Genomic DNA, 25,571 nt, shown 5'->3' on the forward strand with positions numbered 1-25,571 from the left:
ACTAAGGACTACCCTACACTGTATTTGTGTTTTAAAACCTCTTCTATAATGTGCTTTTACATTGAAACAGGACAAAGAACAGTCTTTTGTGCTTGGTTACATCTTTCTGAGCCAAAGGAGCTATCAGCCCGGTACTGTGAGAAGGTTTTCCTGAGGTTGACTTCTCTGTCTCCTAGCATGATGTGCAGCTGCAGCACCTGGGAGACTGACTTGCATGGAGCCCACAGAGGGCCTAGCTGCTGGTGGAATCACTTTAACCCTATCTGAACTGTATACACTGAACTAGCATGCACTATTGCTACACAGAAATTACAATGCAAGGGCTAAAGAGGGCTACCATTCTGGGAGCTGTAAATATGAAGAAAGAATCCTGCACGAGGACCTGCTCACCTCTAAAAGTCAAACTAGATGTAATGCCAGTGTCCATGTTTTCCAAGGTGTGCTATAGCACTTTGTGTTAAAAGTGTTATTTTTATTCAAATACCTCAGCACAAAGCAAAGGTACTGTGAGTACTGGACAGTTGAAATTTTGTTTGATTGCTTAAAAGGGCTGAACCAGGCCAGAACTGTGGCACAGGTATGCATTCTAAACCATTTGTTCTCTATTGAATTGGTACATTAATTCTTTTCTCAAGAATATTTAATGGTAAGAATTACCCAGGGCTGCTGACAAAGTGATTCAGGCAAAGAAATAAAAGGATTATGTCTTGATGGAAGCATTTATCTTGTTACTTCATAATAAGTTAATACTTGTCCTTTTAATTTCTTCAAATGAAATTAGTTTTTCTAGAGGATAAGTGAATTTTATTTTCCTTCCTTTCCAAACCTCTTCCTTCATCCAAAACTGAACATATTTGTGACTTCTCTGAGAAGTCAAGTGCATGAGGCAGAGCTGTGTTTTTTTGTTGTGGTGGTAGGTTTTTTTTTTGTTTTTTTTTTTTTTTTCCCCAGAAGATATTTAAAAGTATTTAAGGCTTTGGAAAGAACAGCAGAACTTTGGTTGCTGTGGAAGTGCCAATCCTGATGATGCCTTGTCATAACAACTATTCTGAGTTCTCAGCAAGCCTTGAGCACGGTGGCTGCAAATTTTCCCAGGAAACAAAATGCTGGCTGTCATAATACAAGCAATTATCGCACTCTGCTTCTCTTCAGATTCCAGAAGTCATGTTTTCAGTCATATTAAAATTCAGTGCATGTTAAACAAAGATCCACTTTTATATGTAGATGGGGCCAGCTGATCAGGCCATGGGTTTTATGTCCTAGAAGTAAACCAAAGGGTACTGCCTTAGAAAAAAAACGTATTTCCTCCTGAACCACTAACTCTATAAATTATCCATATGCCACCCATAGAACATTTTATAGGCACTAACACCCATGGCTAAATTTAAAAAATGCACTGTAAAGATTGTGTGACAAAATCAAATTCTGACTTTATAACTCCATTTATAGCATGGGTGCTCTTAGTGGCATTTATTTAACATGAAATCTTTTCCTGCAGGTCAGTTTCCCTATAGACTAGTGAATAGAGCTTATACCTTATATATTCATGAGTAGTAGTGATTTTTGCACAGCTCTGTTTGGGCTAGTAAATGAATCATTATATTGATTTTAATAGACTGAGAATAAAGCTCTTCAATATTTTCAGCAATGGAAATATTTCCCCTGTGAGGGAAAGTGTGCAACTCATTAGACATTTCACTTTGAACAAGCATGCAAGAAAATTACCAGGCTGCACGTTCTCCTGGCTGTTGATCTCTGCCAATGTACAGCTCTTACTGAACTTGAAAACTGTAACTAGAAAACAAATACACTATAAATTGTTGAACAAAGACAGACCTTCTTGTTGGCTTGCACTTCAGGTGTAGTCGAAGATGAGTCCTAATTTTTCTTATCAGCAAACAGGCGTTGTGCTTTATAAATCTTGAACAGTATATCTCTCAGAGTCTTGCTCAAGGAGACTGAGCAGAGATAGATAAAGTTCAGCTGGTGTAGGGCCAAAGTAAGAATACTAAAACTATCTTTTCAGTTGCCCCAGAGAACTACTGTGCAAACAAAATCTTGCCATTACTTCTCCCTCTCTACTAATTGATCAGAAATAATAAAAAACATTCCAAATAAAGTACCTCTCACCAGCAACTGTTGTAAAAGCCCTTCCCATTGCAGGGTAAAATGAAACAAAAAATTTATTTTGATAGTCACCAGTATCAGTAAATAATCTAACATGAAAATTAAATTCTCTGCTCTAGACATGAGACTCTTTCATCTATGTCAGCTCTTCAGCTGCAATTATAAATACTGCATAAAATAATGTAATATGTTCATAAAACTATATTTCCTTAGGCTCTTTCCCCATACTCACCACTAACATAATTAATGCAGCTGGCAGGGACTAGCAGGGATTGATTATGCTTAACCTCTGTAAATGTTTGCAGCATGCAGGGTGCCTGCTCCTGTTTGAATCACTTGTAAAACCTGGATAGTAAACCATCTGTTCACAGTGTTTTCCCAAATGAGATCCAGAAAAAAATAATGTTTTGCTAACTCTACACCAGAAACCACAATGGTGATCAAACTTCAGTGTAATAGCTAGGAAGTCTTTAAAATTGAATCAGTTAAACACACAATGCAGGTAACATGCATGCAAGAGGATTAAAGCTGAAAAGTGAAAGCGGTTCATTATAGCTGATCCTCCTGTTCACTAGTAATTGGAGAGCACTTTTTTATGTGCCCTCATTATTGCATTTCTTCAGGAAAAGATGTTACACAAGTTTCTCTAAGAGGTGGAGAGATCATTACCTAAATGGGGAACAGGAGAACTGTGGTACTACCCTTTGTACTCTGGACACTCTTTCCTTCCCTCCTCCCTCCCAGGCCATGGGCTGCACCCTGCAGGACCATGGGAGTCAGACTCTTCCAGCACACAGCATCACCATAGTGCTGGCTAGAAGTGGCTGTCAGAGATGTCTTGTCTGTCTCCTCACTCAAAGAAGGCCTGTTGCTGATGACTCAAAGGCCTCAAAGGTAGTGGTTCCACATCCTTTTTTGTGATGTGATCTAGTTCTGCACAGTATTCTGAGGGAGGCTTTCTTTGAGTGACATTTGAACCCCTACAAGAAGACCATTTGGAGTTTTAATCTCTTTCTGGTGAGTTTCCTGTGGAAGGCTGAAACTCGCTGAAACTCGCTGCTGCATTTTCTTCCTACTTAACCTACCAACCTGTCCTACACCCTCAAGCACCACATGCAAGCAAAAACATCACTTAAAAAAACCCACCTCAAGTGTTACAGCACATGTGGGCGTATACAAGCAAGCACAATTTCTTTCTTCAACTGATCATTGCAGTAGGCTTTTCCCAGCACATATTTTCAGGGTTTGATAAGGAGAGCAGTGTGCTCTAGAGAAGAGAAGGTGAGCTGAGGATTTTATTTCAGTTGGTAGCATCAGATTTGGAAGCTGTACACTAAAGGACAAAAATCCTGGTTCGTGCAGCACACCATTAAAGCATGATGTGATATGTCTTCACAATTCTAGGAGGACCTTCGAAATATACAGATGGTACATTATTCAGCACAACAGCTTATTTGCGGGAGTAACATATGCCAGGCAAGATGACATCAGATCTTCAGAATCTATTACACATTGCTGAGATGATAACCATGACAGTTCTGAAAAGTGGGAGGAAAAAAGATAAATAGTTTTGAGCAGAGGGTGGTGAATGAATTTGAACAACTGGAATAGAAGAAAAAAGTTTACTTGGTGAAATGAAGGAACTGAGGTAGCTTAGAAGGAGCCTCTCAGGGTATCAGAAAAATACAGGCATCTAGAATGAGTTCTGGATGCTGTTGCAGAGACTAAGTTACGTGTTTCACTGGCTTTTCTTCAGGGAAGAGATATCACATTTCACAGTAAGCATGAGCACAAGTAACTTTTTCAAGAACTACCCATTTACTGTTAACAAAGTATAGGAGTTGCTATAGATTTCTGTCATGATCTGGTGGTATGTTGAGTAGGACACCATAAGGACTATGCTAAGTTTTGCAAATAAAATTTTTTTCAGGCTTGTTCCCTTAAAAATGGATTTGTTCAGTTTTGACAGTAGTTTATTCAGTAGTGATGGTAATAGCTTCCACTGAAGTCAATCTGAGTATATGCTACATCACATCCTTTCACTTACTACTCAAGAGAGAAATAAAGGAATTATTCAAGTGTATGAAGAACTATTTAAATCAGATTTGAACATGCAAAATAGTTCTGTAGCCAGCTGAAGCAGCATGAAAAATTTGCAGAGGTAAATATTAATGGCTGGCCCTCAGTTCAACTTCTTGCCGACCAGAACTCCTCAGTTGCTTTCCATGAGTTGCTTACGTTACCCCCTTGTGGTCACAAAGGTCACCCTGGAAACCACAAGGACTGAAATTTCTAGTCCAGTATGTCTATGTCCAGTCTGCCAACTTTGTGAGGTGCCTCTAAGACACAGCTAAAATAATTTGCAGTGTGGGTTTTTAGATACTGTTGCTTTGTCTCTCGGATATTAGTTCATCTTCATTTGACATCTATTCTAAATTTGTTGTCCCACCAGCAGTGGAAAAACCTAAATGATAGCCATGACAGGACACACAGGCAGTAGGCTTGTACTCTGTGTGTGGTTGAGCGCCACAAGACACACACTGCAAGCACAGGGGAGCTGAGGTATGGATAAGGTCTGGAGGTGGCTCACAGGGAAAGCAAGGCTTGGGCTCAGTGCTTAATTATAGGCTATTCCTGTGCACACAGCTGCAAGCCAGGCTGTGAGTCCCTCCTATTGGAGTTCAGGCCACCGAGCCATCGCATGCACCTCTGTGAGACTGAGCCTCCAATCTGCACAGCTGTTCTTTCAGAGCAGTGGCCAGCCTGTCCTGCCACACAGTATTTCAAAACAAGCGTGAATGATAACATGCACAAAGACGTAACTAAAATTCATTGGCTTCACTCACTCTTGCGCTGTTCTGTAGACTTTCTCCTGGGGAATGAAAGCAGCATCTCTGACCCCTGTCTCTCCTACAGTCTTCCAGCTTCTCAGTTTGCCTCCCAACTTCTAAAAATGTTAAGTCAAGTAGAAAAGAGATCACTTTCAAGACAGCACAGAGGCAAAAAAATAGCAAGGTTCATGTTTCAGTCCATGCATGACCCTGGTGAGGGCCTCTGAAAGCACACAAATTGCTGCAACATGTTTTCCTTAGGAAGTGTGTCATCCCAGTTGGATATCAGATGAACAATTGATCTTTTTCTGAGCTGTTCCCAGAAATGCCCCAGTTAACCCAGCACTGACCGAGCTGCCTACTGAATTTTGGCTGGTTTGTGCATAGAACATGCATTGCTCATTGCAGGGCTCAGCTCCATCATTTGAAAGTGCCTGTGGTGTCAGAGAGGCATGTGTAACCTGGTGAGTTACAGGAGGATGCATTTCATGGATTATTAGATTGGATCATTAGATTGGGAGTTTTAGACTTTTTCTTCCTTTGACTCTCTTCAGCTGTTGCTGTTCTGACTGACTGAGAAGGATTTTCATCCTCCCCAGACCAGGCCTCTGACAGGAGACCAACCAGCATCCGTAGTCATCCTTTTTTATGTAGACTGAGGAATGTCTGAGTGGCAAATAAGCATTTAACACTAGTCTGTGGGCCTCATGATTTTTTTTTCCAGGCAAAACAGTCTGCAACACAGCAAAGTTTGGCAAATGCCTGCAGGATCATGGGCTCAAACTCCCATGACGATAACTGTGCTTTGGTGGGAAATAATAAACACTACTGCTGTGCCAGCCTGTAGGCTCAAAAAGAGTGGAAAAAATACAATAAGGGAATGGTTAAGAAAAGAAATAGAGAAGAATTTACCAAGTACAAAGACATCTGCTTGGGGAACACAGAAGCTCCCCTGCCGCTGAAATCCTTTGGAAACCAGAGATCTTTGAGAGCAATTAGAAGTTATTTCTTGTTATTTACTGGCAGCAATGCTTGCTTACTCGTTACCTAGTTAAGCCACAAATGACATCACAACTGAAGCTGACAGTCCCTGGCTCTCCAGGTTCTCCCAGCCAATATTTTCAATTCCTTGCTGTCTACCTGATCACTTCCTCACACTCTGGAGACTCTCAAGTTTGCAGTGATCTGTGCCATGCCCTACATATGAACAAAGCTGCACAGGTCTGGATTGGAAGGGACTCCTGACCTCAGAAAAGTTGATTGGTTCAGGCAGCTGCTTTCCTCCAGATGGGGGTAATGACTAGCTTTGGGGCTTGTATTTTTTTTTTCCTTGGGACAAAATTTTGATGTTATGACAGCATTTCTGCCAGTATCTGAAAAACCAGATGTGCAATCTGAGCAGGGCTGACTGTTGTATAAACACTCAGCATTTTCTGACAAAAACCCTTTGCTTCCTCCTAAACAAAACCATTCAGCTGTGTCCCTGCCTCGGGCAAGAGCATCATACTTCTCGAACATCAGCAATTTAAAAAATTCTGGAAAGTTAACACTAACTGAAAAGGGAACCAAAGTGTTTTTATGAGGTGATCTTAAGTATATGCCTTTGCATTATAAACCCTTATCATTGCTCTTACAGAAATACAGGTCTGTATTTGTCAGGACAATACTATCTTTCCAGTCTAGTTAACCTAATAGGATGCTGAACTAAGGAAAAGGAAATACTCCTGTTTAAGTCAGGGCTGCTTTGGATGCCATTGCAGAGAGTTTATAAAACATGGCACTAGCAAGTCCTTTGGCAGCAGAAGAAGGTGAGGTGGCAGATCTCCTGGTGGTGTCCTGTCCTGCCTGGCTGTGACTGCAGAGCCCTGCATTAGTCCTCTTCCTGTACCCCCTGCATCCTGTCGTCCCCAGCTGAGAGCTCCCCATTCCCTCCTGCAGCAGAGATGCTCAATTTCCACCCTTGCAATAGCAGGATTTAACCTGCCATTCATCTTGCTGTAAGGAGCACTGGGCTTCGAGATCAGTGCTATATCAATTTCACTGCCTCCTGCATACCTTCTCCCTAGGGCTTTAGCCAAATTGTACTGTACCTAGCAGAGAGTAAAACCTACTGCAAATTCAGCATGCTTGGCTTGAAGAACTGTGTTTTTAAAATATGAGCAGATGGAGAAAATATCCATATTTGCTTCTAATTAGCTCTCATGTTGTTAAAACCCTGCATAGACACAGTCAAAAATAAAAGTCTTAAGATTTTACAAGGCACAAAGAGCCTCCTCAGTCAACAAGGCTACATGACAATCTTTTTGATCAACACCAGCATTTAAGTATTTTCACCTCTTGAGTTAACCAGCTGTTTCATGACCTCACAGTTTGGAAATTGTAATAGGAAGACAAACATACACCTGTGCACAGTAAGTCACCTACATTAGTCTATGTCCTTCTCTCAGTTATGCTTGGATTTCTCACTGACTCTGCATGCTGTACCTTATTTGTCTGTACTGTACTAAAGAGCTTCCCCAGTGTGAAATAGACTGAAAAATAGTAGTCTCATATTGTCACATAATCAAGATGCCTTGAGAAAGTGAGTGCATGCCTCTTCTGCTGAAATTTCCTCTTGGCATTGCTTATTGTCTAGATGAAGTCCCAGGTGGCTACCTCAGCAAAGTCAACAGTAATTCCCCATTTTCTTCCACCTCATCTAAATACTCAGCTGCTTTTTTACTTCATTTGCTGTCATGTGGACATTTTACATCATCTGTAGCAACTCTGAGCTTCTTTCTAGAAGGTCATACAGGGACTAAGACTGACACTGTAAACTAAGAAGGCCTTTCAAGTCCACCCCTGTATTCATTCTACCCTAACAGAATAAAAACAGATCTGAGAAATCCTCAGCATTTCACAAAGTTGATCTTAAGCTTTTGCTTTAGCAGTACTAAAGCACCTTTGAGATAACTGTTGATAACTGCACAGTGTGGAGATCCCATCTTCTCTGCTCATTCAGATGTTTTGCTCCAAGATGTGTAATCCAGAGAAGATATTCAAATCTGGCAGCTGTAGGTAGGTAGTTCTCATAGCTCAGCATTCAAGTTCATCCACTGCAGGCTTGGCTCTTTCAAGCATAGTAATCTTCTCTCTGGCTGGCCTCAGAAATCTGCTTCTCCTGTGGGTGATGATTGTCCTTCATGCACTGAGCTCTGTTTTGGTCTTCCTAAGTCTCCCCGATTTTCTTAGATCCAGAATTATCTCCAGACTCTGCAGTGCTGTGGTGTAGAAAGGTTACATAAGCATAATGGTGTGCAGGAGGAGTGGTTTCTGCACTATCAATTGCTCTGTGGTGTGCCACTTGCTGAATGCTTAAGCCCACATGAAGGCATCTGAAGCCACCACACTCTTCTAGAGCCACGGCATTGTGACATTTGTCCCTTTTGTGTGGCACAGCCAGCTGATAACACAGGAGATAATTTAATAAGAATATTCCTTGTTCCCAGCCAGCTTCCTGCATTCAACAGTCCAATAGCCGTGGAAGATATTTATTTTCCTTAGAACTAATCCAACTATGAGCTGGACTAACTGGCACAGAGGCCTCTGATCACCACCAGATGTCTGTAGAATACCTAAATGGCAATGTGGGTCTGTTTTTAAATCTGATTTCTGTTCCTGGGGCAAGGGAAAATGGGGAATAACTTGCCCAGTGTTGGATTTGTGTGGTTAAGATGATGGATAACAAATTCTGCTTGTGCACTACAAATCAAAATAACTATTCATTATGACCTATGGCTTATTGTATTTTGTTTGTTCCTGTGTTTTTTTTTTCTATTTCTTTTTTTTACCCTAGAAAAAATGTGATATTCAATATGTCCTATTAAGCCAATGGAAAAGCATTCACAATATTTTAAGGTTATCTTCAGATATCTACTGCTTCTTGCTCTGCCCCTTAGCTTTTAATTTTACCTTAGCATAGCCACTGATTACATTATTTCTCATCACAGATTTGTCCTACCTTACTGACAACAAGTTTCAGGCAATGCATTACTACCAGAGAGCTGTACAACAAAGGACATCATGCTTTGATATGGCAAAATATGCTACCATTCCTACTGACACCAGACAGTTGCTCTTGAGGACAACAGGAGAGGGCCGTAAATCCCTGGGACTGTAATTTGCTACAGCCTAGTGCAAAAGGACCCCAGCCTTGCAGACGTTGTGAATAATATAGTACCAGCAGGAGATTCTCATTAGAAGAGTGTTGTGGTTTAACCCAGCAGGTGGCTCAGAACCACGTAGCCATTCACTCCCTCTGCTTCCCAGTGAGATGGGGGAGAGAATCGGGGAAAAAAAAAGTAGAACTCGTGGGTTGAGGTAAAACTATTTACTAAGATAGAGAAGAGGAAAAGGATTAAAGCTGTGACAATAACTATATATGAGTGTATATAACAAGTGATGCACAAGCAATTGCTCATCACCCCCAACTGATGCTCAGCAGTGGAAGAGAGCCAGATGAACTCCCATCCCCTTCAAAACTCCTTCTGCTTGATGTCATATGGTATGGAATATCCTTTTGGCCAATTTAAGTCAGCTATTCTAATTCCGTTCCCTTCCAGCTCCCTGGGCCCTTTCCTGAGAATGGCTCTGTATAACACTGCTTGCCAGCAGCTATAAACATTGGTGTGTTATCAACATTGTTTTTCTCCCAGAATCAAAACATAGCATCATACCAGACTCTCTGAAGAAAACAGTTCTGTCCCAGCTGAAACTAAGACAATGAGATACTTTCCCCAGATAGGTAAGAGCTTGTAGTGGTATCGGCATTGTTACGTGGCAGCGCATCTCCCTCCCACACCTGGTGCCAAGCAACCCTGTCTGTACTGGGGCACCTCTTTCAATCCCCCTCTCTCAACCCTTGACATTCAGCCAGGGCAGAGGGAAAACCACCTCTAACCACAGCAGTTACTCTCAGCACTGGAAGCAACAGGATTTTCTGTGCATTAGCCTCCCTTCATCCAATGCTTTTTACCTGTCATTCCAGATTTACAGGATAACCTGGAAGACCTGCACCACTACTGTGTGTTCTTAAATAGAGAGTGCTGTCTGCTTCAGCATACAATGTCTTTGTCTTATTGAGATCATCATTGAAGAAACTGTCTCATTAGCTTGCTTTGAAAAATGCTTACTTTCATTTTCCACCCATTATCTCCTGTCAGCATATACAGTGTAAAAACCTTGTGGTTTAACACAGCTATTTTAATATTGATTCAACATATGTCAGCTGGGACTGTATCACTATCCAGTTCATCTATTTGCCTAGCTTATCCACCTGCCTATAAATCTGATTTGTTACACAGACATTTCATTTCAGTTTGGTCTTTATATAAACAATGAGAACAGCCTTTGCTGATCCATGCTCCACATAGAGAACAGCACTTTACTTTTGAAAGGGACTGCAGCCCACAGGGCAAACTGTAGATAACAGCAGATAGATACATGATTGTAGGCAGGCCAGTATCTAAACACAAGAAAAATTAAGGAGCAGTTTTCATAAATCTCAACAGAAATGTGGCTGTGCAGCATTCTGGGCTTGTCTGTTAAAATAGCCTCACATGTATTTCCTCTCAAACTGTTGCAATCTTACATTAGTATTCTATGAAGGCAGTGACAGGCGTGAAAAATGAGAATAGTTCATAAGGATACACTTTCCAGACTAGATTTCTCAGTTATTTTATTTGCTTACTCAATAGATCATTACACAGAATAAGAAGAGTTTTCAAAGCCATGCATCTAGTCAGCCAGTCAATGGAGATTTTGAAGGTCGAGATACAATAAATGCCTGGCCAGCATTCTTCAAATGTATCTGCAAGAGATTTTAATTTAAAAAAAAATCCTATGGCAAGAGCTGGGCAGAAAATATTTGGAAGAGTTAATAAAACAATTGTTAACATTGACCTATTAAATATTAACATTTCTGTAGGACTAAAAAGATTTTTAAAAGTGTTACTCCTTCGCACTTCCTGTAATTTAAATTGTTATTGTGGAGAAATCAAAATAAAAAACAATGTTTAAAATTAGTTTGCATTGTGTACCAGCTCAGAGCTATCCCTTTTACGCAGATGAAGCTATCATAATATAACCCCAAAATTTCTTACACATGTTTGCATATAACTCTTCTTCAGCATTTGTTGAGGAGGAGCAAAATGTGCCTGTTAGTCTACAGGCTTTAATTAGCTCAGATGAACAACACATCCATGGGATCATTTTAAGCACACAGGGGTAGTAGCTTTCTGAAAGAAGCAAAGCAAAGATGGCTTTTGGAAGAATTCTGATAAGAATATAACAGTCTCCAACTCTCTGAAAACTGAAGAGACTTGAGCGAGTTCACACAACTGGTTCTGCTTTCTGTAATTCTTATATTCATGCAGACATTAATTCCTTTGTTAGAAAAAAGGCAAATGAAAAAAATACATAGATGTATATCACACAGGCTCTAATTCTGCAAGATGTTTCGCACCTTTGAAAACAAAACATTACTCAATTTGGAATGTCCTTTGAATATTTAATATACAGTTGAGAGCATGCCAGTTGCAGGGATGGGCTTGGATGTTGTGAGCACAGCAATAGCAATGTAGAGCCTGCTAGTAAGCCTGGATGAGCACGGCAGTGTTTAGGCCATGTTATACTGGGCTGCCGGGGATAATCTGATAGCTTAAAATGACCTTAGGTGTTCCTGTGTGGCTGCGGAGGAAGGAAACTGAAATGCTGCAGTTGGCTAATGCCACCATTCCCATGTCCATCCATAGCCTCCCTCATGGTCTTCACAGAGGTGAGTGCGGGGGAGAGGCTCTGGAGCAGATTCCATATGCTTGTGTCCACATTTGATGTGATCCAGAGTACTGTTTTCTCAATTTGCATTGCCATGCTCTGTCCTCTTTTGTAATAGTCCTTATGTTCAGCCAAAATGGCAGCAGCTACTAGAGACAGCAAAAGAAAGGAGGAAAGGAGGGAGCTGAAGAGTAGTCACTCTCCCTGCTGTTCCTGGACTGAATAACTGATACTTTTTTTGTATTTATCACACTGCCTGTTAGCAGCACAGATGGTAAAAAATACTCCCAAATGGAAAGGAGTGCAAAATAAAGATATGTAGACATGCTGGCTGTGTAGGGTAAGCAGACTACATTAGAATGCAGATAAATGGCAAATGATCCATTGAAGAATGCAGTGTAGAGCGTAGGCTTGCAGGATAGGGGAGCTCATCCCAGCAGTTCTAGGAAGGATGAGGGGTTCAACAGATACCTGGGTGACTGTGAATTCCCTGTGGGACACGGGACCCACAAAGGCAAAAGGAGAATGTGAAAATTCTTCTACAATCAGTTGCAAGGATGTTGCTGCATGTCTGCTTGATGTCAGTGCAAATCCTGGACTGCTCAGTTGTTTCCTGATGCCCACAGTTCAAGAAAGATGCTGGTGAACTAGGGGCTGTCATAGCAGAATCAGCAAATTATTAATAGATCAAAATATGCTTTCTAGTAAAGGACTGTGGGAGCTCAATCTGTGCAGTTCAACAAAAACAAGTGGCTTGGATGTTCGTTGATAACTGCTTAAGAGTACTTGCAGGGACACAGATATAGGATATTAAGTTCCATCATGCTGGCAGAAAATGGTATAATTGGATTAAATGGCCAGATGTTGAAGTGTGACAAACTCAATCAGAAGTATGTCGCTATACTCTTAATATGGAGAATATTTAATTCCTGGGACCTCTTTGCAATGCTGTGGTGGTCCCACCACCATGGAAACTAAAACTGGGAGGGCTGGTTTTCCAGCTGGTCAGTTCCAACACAAGCAGAAATGAACTCAGGACTCTTCTCCAAGTTTTAGAAACTCTCCGACTCTGTCACAGTATTTCTTTTGGGTTTTCAGTACTGAGACGCTTGTATCTTATCTGACTCAGTCTAGCAACTTTCTTGAAATTATATTTCATCGGCATGTGCTAGGTCTATGCTTCGGCCATACAATTACAGCTTGGTCCTAGAAGGCCCTGGATGCCTTGTAGAGTGGTAGACAGCTCAAGGGATCTGGCCTACAAATAAGAGAGGAATAAAATGGTTTCAGTTCCTGAAATCAGATATTGCTATTGTCTGTAGCTGCATGCAATTTATTTGCTAATGAGCTCATTAATGCCTTTCTGAAGCTTTTGTCTTTGAGGTTAGATAACAGCTGTTCTCTGAGGAGACTTCCTATTCTTTGGCTGCTTTTCTTCCCCAAGATCAAAGACAAGGCCCACACTGAAAGGATGTGTTTTGACTAAGAGTTTGGCATTTGTTGAAAAGGGCAGCTAGGGCTTTCCTTCACATCCCAAGTTGTGATAATAATGAGTAATACCTGACTTAGCTCCTGAAAGGTTTTCTTTACTTAGAGAGGATGATTGCTGAAACTGTTCTGCAGATGGAGGGGAGCTGAATGACATTTGCAAAATGGTGCTCATACTCTTACCTCCGAACTCTGAAACGTGGATCACAAAACTGTGAGTGTTATGAGACCCTGGTGCCAGGTAATGCAGAAATAAAGTCACGTGTATCATGGACATCTAATTGATCCAGCCCTTAAGGGAAATCGATATGAATGTTTCCATCAGGATTAGTTTATGTCCTGTCCATCTTACTGAATTTATATTGCCTCCTTTTTGAGGCATTCCAGAAGCCAGAGGAAGGCATGTTACTGGAATCCCAATTTCACATTATATGGGGTGAGACTATGTTTTGTACAGGCCCCAAGAACTCCACATGGACATGGCAGAACTGCTGAAGTTCTCTGCAAGCTAAAGCCCTTTCGTGTATTTCAGAGGCCAAACCTGACACGATGGCTTCACTGCTCCCTAGCAACATACTTGTACTTCCTTGCAATGAAGGTTTCTGGCTCTAGAGCTGGGGTGGGGGAAGAAAAACTGTTGCAGTGCTTTGATAAAACTCACTGGTGAAGACCTGATCTTTACATTGCGGTGAAGGTAGGACTGGGAGCAAGTGGCAGGGGAAGAGGTAAAACCTCAACTATTTTGATGCACTGAAGGTAGCAGGTGCCTACTTTCTGAAACTGTTACACAATCGTCTCACATATTGTTTTTTTCCTGGCCCTCAACATACGGAAAGAACATTATTTCTTTCCTTTAAAAAAAAAAAATCAGACTGTGGCTGTTGGTCACCATGGCTTTGTTAAGAGTCAGTTCACTACTTGGAATGTAGATGGATTGAGTAAAATATATTCCCCTTATGAACTGGCAAATCTTTGAAATTTAAGTTTCCTGAGCTTCCTGTACCATCTTCAAAGAAAAACAGTTGATACTTTTTCCCTCTCTTAACAGTCGTACTACAGAAGTCAAATAACACAGAAAACAGGAAATTAAATGAATTACTGTGAAATCCTGCAGATGATTCTAATTTTGTATTTACAGCTAATAAAGATAATATGCTTTTGTATAAAACAATAAAATAACTACACTTCTAGAAACTTTTTGCAGGCAATTGATTTCCTTACTCTATATTTAATGTCAGAGTACTTCTTCTACAACTTTTATCCATAGTAAAAGAAAACAGGTATCTTTCATGTAAGGTCTTTGGAGTATATGTCTCACAAGGACTTCACCATGACACTCTCTGGAAGCTTGACAGCTTATAGATGAGATCTTTTGAGCTCAGTGTTCAAGAAATATGCTTTTACACACATACCAGCAAAAATGGAACAGCTTTTAGATGAAGAGAGGCCCAGTGACAATTCCCAAAAGCTTAAAGCAGAAGATCAAAAATGGGGATCTTCTTAAGGAATGGAGAAAGATCTGCTAACAGATTGAAAGTATTACCACTCACTGCAGTACTCCAGCGTTTCTGTTTGCTGAAAATGATTGCATTCCTCTCTCAAGCTGGAGACATCATATGGCCCAGTGTGCCTATCCCTCTAGGGACAGCTGGCTTATGTACGTATGTGAAATGAGTTTTGTTCGTTTCAACCCAGGCATGTCTCATCTCAAAGGCAGTCATGTCTGCTTCATATTGTGGCTGAAGCCACAGCAGAGAAGCCAGTTTTGGATTTTCACAGCAAGTGGACCAGCAAGAACTGTGGCTTACTAATAGGATACTCCTCCAAATTAATTTTTGACAACTTTTTAGAGGATGCTATCCTCCTCCAGACCTAGCACCTTCTACATGTATCAGGATTGTATGGCTTCTTAAGGAATATAAAATGCTTCTCAGTATTTTGTGAAAACAGAAGAGGGCTGTATTGGCATTAGCATGTGACATGGGTGTACATTTAGTTAGCAGGAAAGTCTACCATATGGTTGCTTCTGGAAGTCACCACTCTCAAGCTATCCTGATACCTACTGACAGCTGCAGAGATTTGTAACAGAAATACTACATTTCTGAGATGAAGTGTTAATGCAAACATGCTTGCAAAAACATGAAAAGAAACAATAGAGCAAGGTTCAAAAAAGTGGCCTGTATCCATAACCGAGGACACGACTATAAGCAATAAATCTGGTAAAAACAAAGGGACATGCTGTTTACAAGAATACCAGAGGTCCCATGCTCTGATAAAGCCACAGCAGTGTAGGTGACTTATCAACAGAAGATTCATTATCTGGTACAAGGAGAACATGACAAAAGTACTGTCTGGTGCATGTGCCACTGCTCTACCAACTCTCTCAACAGGACAACAACCTACAGCTGCAAAAATATACAAAACTGGGAAACTAAATCATCAGGAAACTTGCCTATATGTCTTGTTGCTTCAGAATACGTACATGTGGAAGTGTCGGGGGGTAGGAGCAACTTTGAGACTTACAAAATAAAATCCCACTCCCATTTCACATGCTATCCTACACAGGCAGTAAATAACACTGTAATCTACAGCTAGGAACCTCAGATAAAGGAGTCCACCCCTTATGTTTTGCTAAGAGGTAGATGTCTTTCTTACCAACATTTCATCAGCAGATCTCAAAATGTAATATTGACAGCTTAATGTACCCAGAGGCTGTGGGATCTAGCTCTCACCTGTGAGAGGCAAACATTTTGTTTGCCTGTTGCCTGAGGATGACAGAAGGTGGGTTAAAAAAAAAAGAAAAGCATATTTACACTTTCAAAATGCTATTTGTCAAATGACTATCTGTACCTGTAACTCTAAACGTGTAAATCAGAGCTGGTTTGGGAGCTCAGAGCGCACACTATTCTCTTTTCACCTTGTACAAATTTACCAGAAGCAGTCAGAAGGAAAAATTCCTGCTGTTCCTGATCTGGAAAGAATGCTGGAGCTGAAATGCCATTGCCTGAAGTGCCAACACAAATCGCTAGGGGGGAAAAGTCAGCTTCACAGTGTGAAGATGTGGGAGAGGGGACACGGTGGGAGAGATTAGTGCAATAACAGAGTAAAGATTCCAGAGCATTGACTTGTGTTCCTGAAGTTAATGGAAACAGCTACTGAATGAAGTGAGAATAAATAATATGCCAAAAATCAAGCTTTACGCATTATATATACCTCATTACTGGTGCTCATAAAGAAATGGGGAAAATGCTGTAGTTCAGAAAAATAAACAGAAATGTCACTGCTGACAGTGGGGCAGGTGGTCTGAAGAAAGCAAGGAGAGGAGGTCACTGGGATCTAACTCACTTAGCACTGAGTTGCGTGCAGAGCAACTGCTCTGAATCTGTGGCCAAGGAAAAGGCAGTTCTGACAGAACAGCCAGAGAAAGATGCCAGATCACCGTGAAAATAAGAACAGTTTCAATGGAAGAAGAAGTAAATCAAAGCGCAGAAGGTAGCCCCCTAGTAAAGGAGAGCAATGCCTCATTCCTGAAGTCATTAATTAATTTCAGAACTTTTGAGAGACGGCCTCTGTAACTCAGCATCTGCCATACTCTTTTTATGTTCAATGAAAGCTTATGCCTGTTGGATTTAACAGTAAACTTGGAAACATTCCCAGTGAAGAACCTTAGCTCATGGATGGAATGACTCAAGGTCACTTTCCAGGAGATGAACGGGCAGATAATTGACCAACGATGATACAAAATGCTTGACAGCTACAAAGGTAAGAAGCATGCTTGGCCTGCATGATGTCTGTACAGATTTAAATAGGACCGGTGAAACAGAACTGAGGCTTACTATTACACATTCAGTATGAAACACAGTGGTGTGCAATATCAGTGTTGCTGTGAATGACAGTGGCTTTAGGGAAATCTTGCCATTGCCTAACTGTGCTTTTTGTGTGCTGGAGCACCCAGAAAATAAATACAATGTACAACCTTCTACTGTGTCTCAAACGAGCTTCGGAAGTATTTCAAAGGAAATTAAGTGCGAAAAGGAACTGGAACTCCATGCGCGTGATGTTTAGGTTAGGGATCTACCACATCTGTAACACGTGGTTAAAAGACACACAGACAAGTTTCCCTGGGGGTGATGGCTGGGAAAGGGCTTTGACAATGGCAGCTTGGAGTGAATCCTCATTGGCGAGTTGGTGTTCTCCACATCAGATGAAGAGCTGGAAAAACAGTGCTGTACTGCATACCAGCAGAAGTCTTCTACCATGGCTTGGCAGCTGAGCATCACTTCCCTCACGGGGAAGAACACCAGTAACTCCTCTCCTTCCTGCCCAGGGCTCTAGAGAAAGGGGCAGTGGCAGAAAAAGATCTTGTGAGAAGGACAGCTCCTACTGGAGCAAAGCACGGTGCAGAGGAGCAGCCACAAGCTTATGAGTTTTTCCTATTTCTGTTTCTACAGCTAGCTCTGTGATGGTGAACATTGCCTCTTTCATTCTCTTCTTTTGACAGTTGAGAAAGAATAAATCTCTATCCTTGGATAATGGAGATACAGGACGGGGGAGGAGGCAGCAGCAAAATGTGCAGCACTGCTCAGCTTCTTGGCTCTCTGTGGTCAGTTTTGGGGGTTCAGAGCGATGTGGATGCTGTGAACTGCTTTCTGGAGGATCCGTCTCCAAAGGGAGCATGGAGACACCAGCTTCATGTCCCTCACGTTAGCTTTTGAGAACAGCAGCATTTGGCTACAACACAGGGCACAGGGCTGTGATGGCTGTGTGAGGCATTCTCCACTACAGCATAAAGGTGAGCACAGTGAATGGTATGGATCATATTCTTAAATCTGTTTATCTCTGGTAAAATTAGAGAAAATGACTGCTGAAATATCAAGCAAGGAGACATGAGCCTCCAAGAGTAAACTAAAACTAATGGAACCACTGTAACTCTTCACATGCATGAGTGAGTCCCTGTTAGCTGAAGGAGTGGGCACCAGAGCTCCTTGCAGAGCATTTCCTTAGGTCTGAGAACATTAAGGTCCAATAATTTATGTTTTGAGCTACACAAGATTCTTTTTCAGACCTGCCTAAGACTGAATTGGTCATCAGATACTACAGTGATACTGAATTATTCCATGCTTCTAAGGTAACAATTCCAATGCCTATCTGAATATATATATGAAAATCTGGAAAGGATCGGACAGGACACTGGAGTTAATCATTTTCTGACCTCACAAACTACCAGATGATTGGCTTCTTCCTTGCCCACCAGAGCGCACAGCCATAGCAAAGCTGGTGGAGGTAGGAGGTCACATATGCCACATCGTCCTGACTGGGTCAAGGTGGTCCATCGTCCAGATGGGGCAACTCCAGACCGATGGCATCTCCATAGACCTTGGCTATGTGGTGGGCTGGGGAGAGCTGAGGTCAGGAAGCTGCTCCCCTCACTGGTGCTATAGTGGGCAGAATGTGTTACAAACTGCAAAAGAGAGAGAGGCCACAGCCACTCACTGTCCCAGGGGCAGGGAGCAGTGATGTCCTGGTCTCTCAGCAGCAAACCCCCTCCCAGTCCTTTCTCCCTGCTGGCTGCCCAGCGCCATGTCCTAACACCACTCACCTCTGCAGCTGAAAGTGCACCCTGCAGGGCCCTGGCTGCCTGAGCCAGGAAGGGCTGGGGAAACGCTGGTGATGCTGTGGGATGGGCACCAAGAACTGCTGCCAGCAGCACCACAGCACAACCCAAACAAGGCCTTGTGTGGCTCTCCAAGTCTTGCAGATATGCCTAACTAGAGTCCAGGCACAAGTCCACACCAGACTCTGCCGGCACCTGAATTTATACACGGAGGATCAGCGAGGTCACTGTCATCTCTCTTGATGTCACAACCCCTTGGTCAGCACCCTCACAGTCCAAGTCCATCGCTGCATGTGTTTGGGCACCAGCGTGGGCCTCCATCACCCTCTATCACTCAGAGATTTTCCTTTGTAATGGTGACATACTGGGGACAATAAAAATTGCGTGATTGCTATCGCCACAGCAAACCATTTTCCATGAACAGTTTACACTTTCTGAAACTTGGAGGGACACTTTTTTGCCTGTTCTGGTTTGGATGCAATACAAATTGGTGGCAACCTCTATGTCAGGTTTGCTTTTCATACCAAGTGCTCATATCACAGCAGATTGTTAGCTTATGCTTTCCTGTGCAACCTACTCTACGGGACCTGCTTTAGCAAGGGGTTGGACTACATGATCTCCAGATGTCCCTTCCAACCCTGTGGTTCTATGATTCTGTAATTGGTGGCAATTACATGAAAGAAATGCACATCATCAGAAAAGCCAGCTGCAATTCTTAGGGCATATGATATATGAAAGTAAGAACAGACTCTAAATTTGGACTAACCTGAAATGTCAGCATTAACAGTATGTCAGGGCTGGTGAAGTCCCCCATGTGACGCACATATGGAAGAGTACCACAACTAACATAATTGCAGGATAGTTTCTTGAAAGAGGACCCAGAAAATCCTATGAGGATTTCTCCTGACCACATTATGCAAGCTGTGTTTTATTTCATTCCCAAGCCCAAAGCTATTGCAGAAGGTGTTTGCAGGATAGTGTTGATGAGGCAGTACAGGTCATCCAGAGACAAATGGATGCCTGAAAACAAATTGCTGGGCTGATTATCAAGGCTTGGGCAAAAGGTGCTCAGAGAAAATACAGCTTGATAAGGAAGTGTAGTTTCTCAGCATCTTCATTGTCACAACAGAGCACAAACACTATATAGACTGAATAATTAGGAAGTCACAGAAGTTACTGTTTAGATCCAAGAAGCTGCGCTTATCTTATACTACCTCCTTCTAACCTACAAGTAAAGAGGCTGCAACAGAGGGCAATGAGTGTCCATATTAAAAGAGAAAATAAACAATCCAGAGAATCCTTCTTGCTCACCAGTACAATCCCTTTATATTAGATGGCATACATGCCCAGCTCCATAGCTATGGGTGTACAATATCAGAAGAGTGCACTGACAGTCTTAGGGTTAAATCCCTATCTTACAGTAGGTGGCTCTCCTTAAAGCGTGTGACACTGAGAGTGACCAAATCTACAAAGATTTAGGCAGGGTTATTTGTAACAGTCAGATAGCAGACTGTGACCTACCTAAACTTAAGACAGTTCTAACAAAAACCCTGATAAACAAAAGGTACTAGGTAACTTGACTTAACAGCTGCCCCTAGGGAACTTGTCTAGCTGAAACACAGCTAAGCATGCAAGTATGAGAACTGAGGAGGAATTTTCTGAAGAAATATTTTCTCTCAAAACCTGCACACTTCAGAGTAGACAGCAGCTTGCTTGTCTGAATCTTTCCATAGAAGTTGGAAGATAAGTATTCAGCAGCCTCCTATTCTTACAACAGTACATCATTGGGCAGCATCAGCTAGAATAGACTGCTAGAGCTCATCTGGTCCAAAATCTTTGTCTGATGAGACCTCTGACAAAACCAACAGTTCAGTTCAGTCCTCTTGACCTACCAATCATCTTCTGTTTGAATTTCTGTTTGAATTTCTCTGAATAATTAAGTATCAGAGTTCCAGGAACTGGAACTTCAGAGAGATGGTTGAACTCATTAAGTATTGGTCACATCTGGGTGCAAGAGACAATGATTTTTTCATGCCAAAAGATCTTACTTTTGTCACAGTTTGGAAGAGGAATACAACTGAAACATGTAAAAATTTTGTAGGGTAAAAAACACCAGTGTCTTCCCAGGATCGCAGGATCTAATAGAAACAGAGTGAGTCTTCACCTGGATGTAAACTCAAATGAATGTAGATCAGCATCAGGGTTATAGACATAAGGCAGGGAAGTTTTTGAGAATATTTTCACAGGCTTTAGTGACACATTTCTGAATTTGATAGTTAAAAGAAAAAATAAAGGTAAAATCCTCTTGAGTAACTCTGATAAAATCTGAATTGCTAGTGAACTTGATGGTTTGTAGGAACCAATATACTATTTTAAGATAGCAGTTGCTGTTAAAGGCTGCTCGCTATCTTCAGAGATTTTGGAAGGAGCCACTCGAAGAAACAACCACTGCTTGTCTTGCAGAGAGCACTTACATGCCCTAATCATGGAGCAGGGCTCTGTTTGGGTCAGACATTGTACAAGTGTAGACAATAAGGCAGAGAGCATGGAGGTCAGTCTCCAGGCTTTGTGCCCTCACTCTTGCCACAGAATGTCATGAAATCCATGGGCAGCAACACGTCATCAGACTAACACCCTTGGTTTTCACCAGAACCCTTAGTTTTGTTGTTGTTTTGTCCTTTGTTTGTTTTGGCTACAAACCCACAATATATGTCCATCTCTAGAAACTCTTTCTTGGTTTATGTTCTTCCAAGTAAGACCTCTTTAGAGGCCTGAAGGCCTGACTCACAGGAACTTCCAGAATAGTGTTCAGACAACCTTCTCAACAGCTGTCTTGCTCAAGAGACATGGAAACAATTCCACACGTAGAAAACACTCATTATCCTTTCCTTGGGATGCTGTGAGTTCACTTATCATTACCAGTGTCTGTTCTCATCTTTGCAACACAGAACAGCATTTGGGTTAATATTGTTTAAAAGGAATAATATTTAAGTGCTCTGATAGGAGCAGAATCTCTAGTGGTTGTATTAAAAATAGCAGACATTCTATCATGCACAAGATAAAGACTCATGACAATAGGAACAAACAGAACTGAATTAACTGCACCCACAGTTTGCAGTAAAATCCCATTGTGGATAACAGATATCTGCAGTTATTAACAAGAAGTATGAAATACTATGGCTAAGTTCCACAGCAGAGTTCCAGACCACAGTCTTGATAACCTCCCAATTTTTCTACTAAGTCTCTATCAGTAAAGCCTAGGGCTCTGAAAGGATATCCAGATTTAAAATTGCAGCTTCTGTTGCTTTAAGCCTGAATAGTGATACATATTTTTCTAGCATCTTGTAGTATCTGGAATTCTCACTGGTGCTCTTTATAGCACAGTCATTTCTGGGACATACTTTATTTGCTGCCAGACTTCCACAGTTAAATTTCAGTTCCTGGCGAACCTCTGCATATTCTTGATATACAGACTCTCTTCACCACTCTGGCCTTTTCTCAAATCTAGTACAAAAACTGATTATGTGCTAAATGTTTACTCTCCCTTATCTTTCTGATATCCTCTACAGATTTTACAAGACCAAATTGCAAAAAAATTCATGTTTTTTAGTCCTTCCAATTTTTTTTCTCCATAATTTCAATTCAAACTACTTGAATGAAAATTGAGACCAGTTGCTACTGAAGACAAAATCCATTTATCTTTTAGGCCCAGAATAAATCCCTCCCTTTCTATTTGCATAGTTGCTTATCTCTTTAAAGTATCTTCTCATCCTCTCTCTCTGTTGGCTTGTAAATCCAAGTCACTGTTTTCTCCTATGTTTTTACCTTCTCTGTGAGCTGGAAGACCACAACATTTTTCAGGTGTATAACCAGGGGGAATTCTATATGGCAAGGACCAAAGGACACAGATAGGAAACCCAGCCAATAGGCAGTTAGTAATTGAGAGCAGAGAACATTCTTGTAGGGAGCCAATTAAGAGAAGGCACCGGGCTTGAGTTTGTTGATGCATGCCTAAAGAAAAAGATTTGGCCAACGTGCCTTCAAAAACTGGAAGCAAAATGTTGAAAGGTAGACATTAAATACATTTTTGTCTGTCCTAAATGGACAACAAATAAAAGATGCTGATCTTAACACTTCAAGGCATGATCAGTTCTAATCCACATTCTAGTCATTATGAGTCTGGGCTGGTGCCCTTTTCATGGTATGAAGATTTGCAAGAACTTTTAGTTTTCAGATTCTCTTTACTGCTTGTGCTCAGAGGATGGCTTCCCAGTGGAGCATTACTTGCTGGCCATGACACAGAGAAGCAGATAGGTGAAAAGCTGCTAATCAGTTTGAACATTTTTGTTTCTTTAGGATGGTAGCAGAAGCAAAACATGATTCAGGTGATCTGTCTGTTTGAAAGAATAACTGAAATTCTGTTTTCCTCTTAAATTATTGTCAGACTGTTTCCCTATCACGGATAGGAAAAATTTCCTATCATGGATAGGGAAATTGGGTTAAAGACCAAAATCAGCCCTTCGGATGAATCAGATGGCTAGTATCTAAAAGACCCAAGGCATTGCATCATGGTGGCTCAGTAGAGAAAGTCAGTGTGATCCCATTCCTCAATTCCTGCTTTTGCTTGGCTTAGTTGGATATGAAAGAGCAACAATAATCCACAGCAGTATCCAAGGCACAAAGACGTTTGCAGCAGAAGAGCATCTTTCTTGGGGCAAATCAGAGCCAATAAAGAAAGGAAAACAAACAAACAAAAACAACCTCTGAACTCACAGAGGATGCATTTTTGCAGAACTAGGAGAGACAAGTGAGGCAGCTTGCCCTGCTCCATGTGTGCAGGGAGATGTTCATATTCAGAGCAGCTCTACTGTTTGCAAAGCTTTGTCAGACTACAGGGGTAAAAAGATGAGCAGTTGTGTGATAGAGCAGGGAGTTTGGAGCAGTCCTGTTCAGTGCAATAGCAGTATGAGGATTTAGCTAAAACAGAGAACTCACAACTAATCACATCAATCCCTTTGTGTGAAGGACGCTTCCTATCATATTCCTACTTTATCACCAGGCATCTTCTCCTTATTCACTCCCCATGGAGTGACTCTGATGTGTCTTCCTGGGTGGCCACCAGCAGGAGCTGGTGGGGCTTGAGCACATTTGCTCCTCAGTCCTTACTGCTGTTCTGGCCTTATCTATTCAATACTTGGTATGTGGTACAGAAGCTCTGATACACTCAGACTACTTTCTGAAAGTAAAAGCTACCCACATATTGAGCTGCTGTGCACATGCAAACCATTATCCAGTCATAACAAGTATCATTTAGCTATCCAGATTATTTATGTCTAGACTTCAAAGTCTGCTCTGCTGGGCAGGGGCTGTTCAGTGGTCTTCAGAACCAGTTATTTAAGCACTTTTTGAAGAATCTCATCTGGCTACTACAGTCCCATGAACGATAATGAGATAGCTGTTAGAGGGTGCTACATCCCCATGCTGCTACAGAGGATCCAACTTCAGTTCCCAGCACAAATTCCTAGCTCTCAGCAACCTGTAACATATATTATGAACATGAGCCACTTGGGAACTCGGGTGAAGAGGAAATGCTTTGTAGATTTCTGCAAACCCAGGAGCATTACCAGACTATAAGAATCAGATTTCTCTGCTAATGTGCAGACCTCTTAATTGATGGCTCATGGGAGGCTTCAGGTGTTACATTGGCAAGTGCTGGCTTTAAAGAAGAAAAATCAGTGCCCCTTTTTGTAATGGCTCAGTAATGAATATCACAAAAAATACTTGATAAACATACTATTCTTGTTGAGGAAACTACTCTTTCACAGTCCTGGGAAAAGAAATGATTTGGTATAATTTTGATGCCGGAGTCGTCAGACAGTCCCTCTAACACAGTTACTTTTATCATTGTAATAAAATGGTTTTCTTTCTCAGAGCTTATTTTTCTCCCTGGTAGATATGATGTATTGTGCTCTTGGGGTTCCTTAAGGGCTCCTTTTCTCTCTCAGTGCTGGTTTATAAAACCATTCATTTTTATCCTGTCCTCACTTTACTGCTTAAGCGTTTGTAATGTTCTAGTGTTCCATCTATTTCAATTGAAAGCTTAGCCAAGCCAATAAATGTTGTTTTCTCCCCATTTAGACTGATGATGTGGCAGGATTAGAACCTGATCCAGGCTATGTGGGGTAGCTGGCTCATCTCAGTGGGAGAGCTGGAACTGGATGTTAAATTGCTGCAAGAAGGAACTGTTCCAAAGCCACGCAGATTCTTCACAGCACTTCCTACACCAAATATCCTCACTCCCACTGGAAAGAAAAACAGAGTGGAAAGGTGGTACTGCTCATAGTCTGTGCAACTAGATTAGCAGGAGGGACAGCCTGTGAGTCTTTGTCGACTGGCATATGGTTCCTTCAGTGATAGTGAAGCTGCGAGGGGGCCCCAGCTATAAGAGATGAGGATTTTCCCCTGCTCATCTGCAGCACAGTGGCCCAGCACTCATGGACAGTGCTGAAAATACAAGTGAGAGCTGCCACTGGCAACTTTTCTGCCTGTCTCAGAGTTGAGGCATGTTGGAGAGCTGGCATTTGAGGAGCAGAGAGCAAGATCTTCCCAGCAGCAACAGCAGGAATGAGAGACAAACAAAAGCCATGAGTGGAGGGTGTTCCCATTTGGGACTGCCTTATTAAGCAATATACTTTGCT

General features: G+C 41.6%; 1 long non-coding RNA gene across 1 annotated transcript; it reads right to left on the minus strand.

Moving 5' to 3' along the window:
* On the minus strand, positions 11-14,390 carry LOC110389851. The gene is made up of 3 exons (XR_002433409.1): positions 5,871-14,390; positions 4,974-5,074; positions 11-3,665 (listed from the first exon to the last, which is right to left on the minus strand). It is a non-coding gene; the product is annotated as an uncharacterized LOC110389851 (long non-coding RNA).

Source organism: Numida meleagris, chromosome Z (assembly GCF_002078875.1).
Source record: "Numida meleagris isolate 19003 breed g44 Domestic line chromosome Z, NumMel1.0, whole genome shotgun sequence".
In the NCBI taxonomy this organism is placed as follows: Eukaryota; Metazoa; Chordata; class Aves; order Galliformes; family Numididae; genus Numida; species Numida meleagris.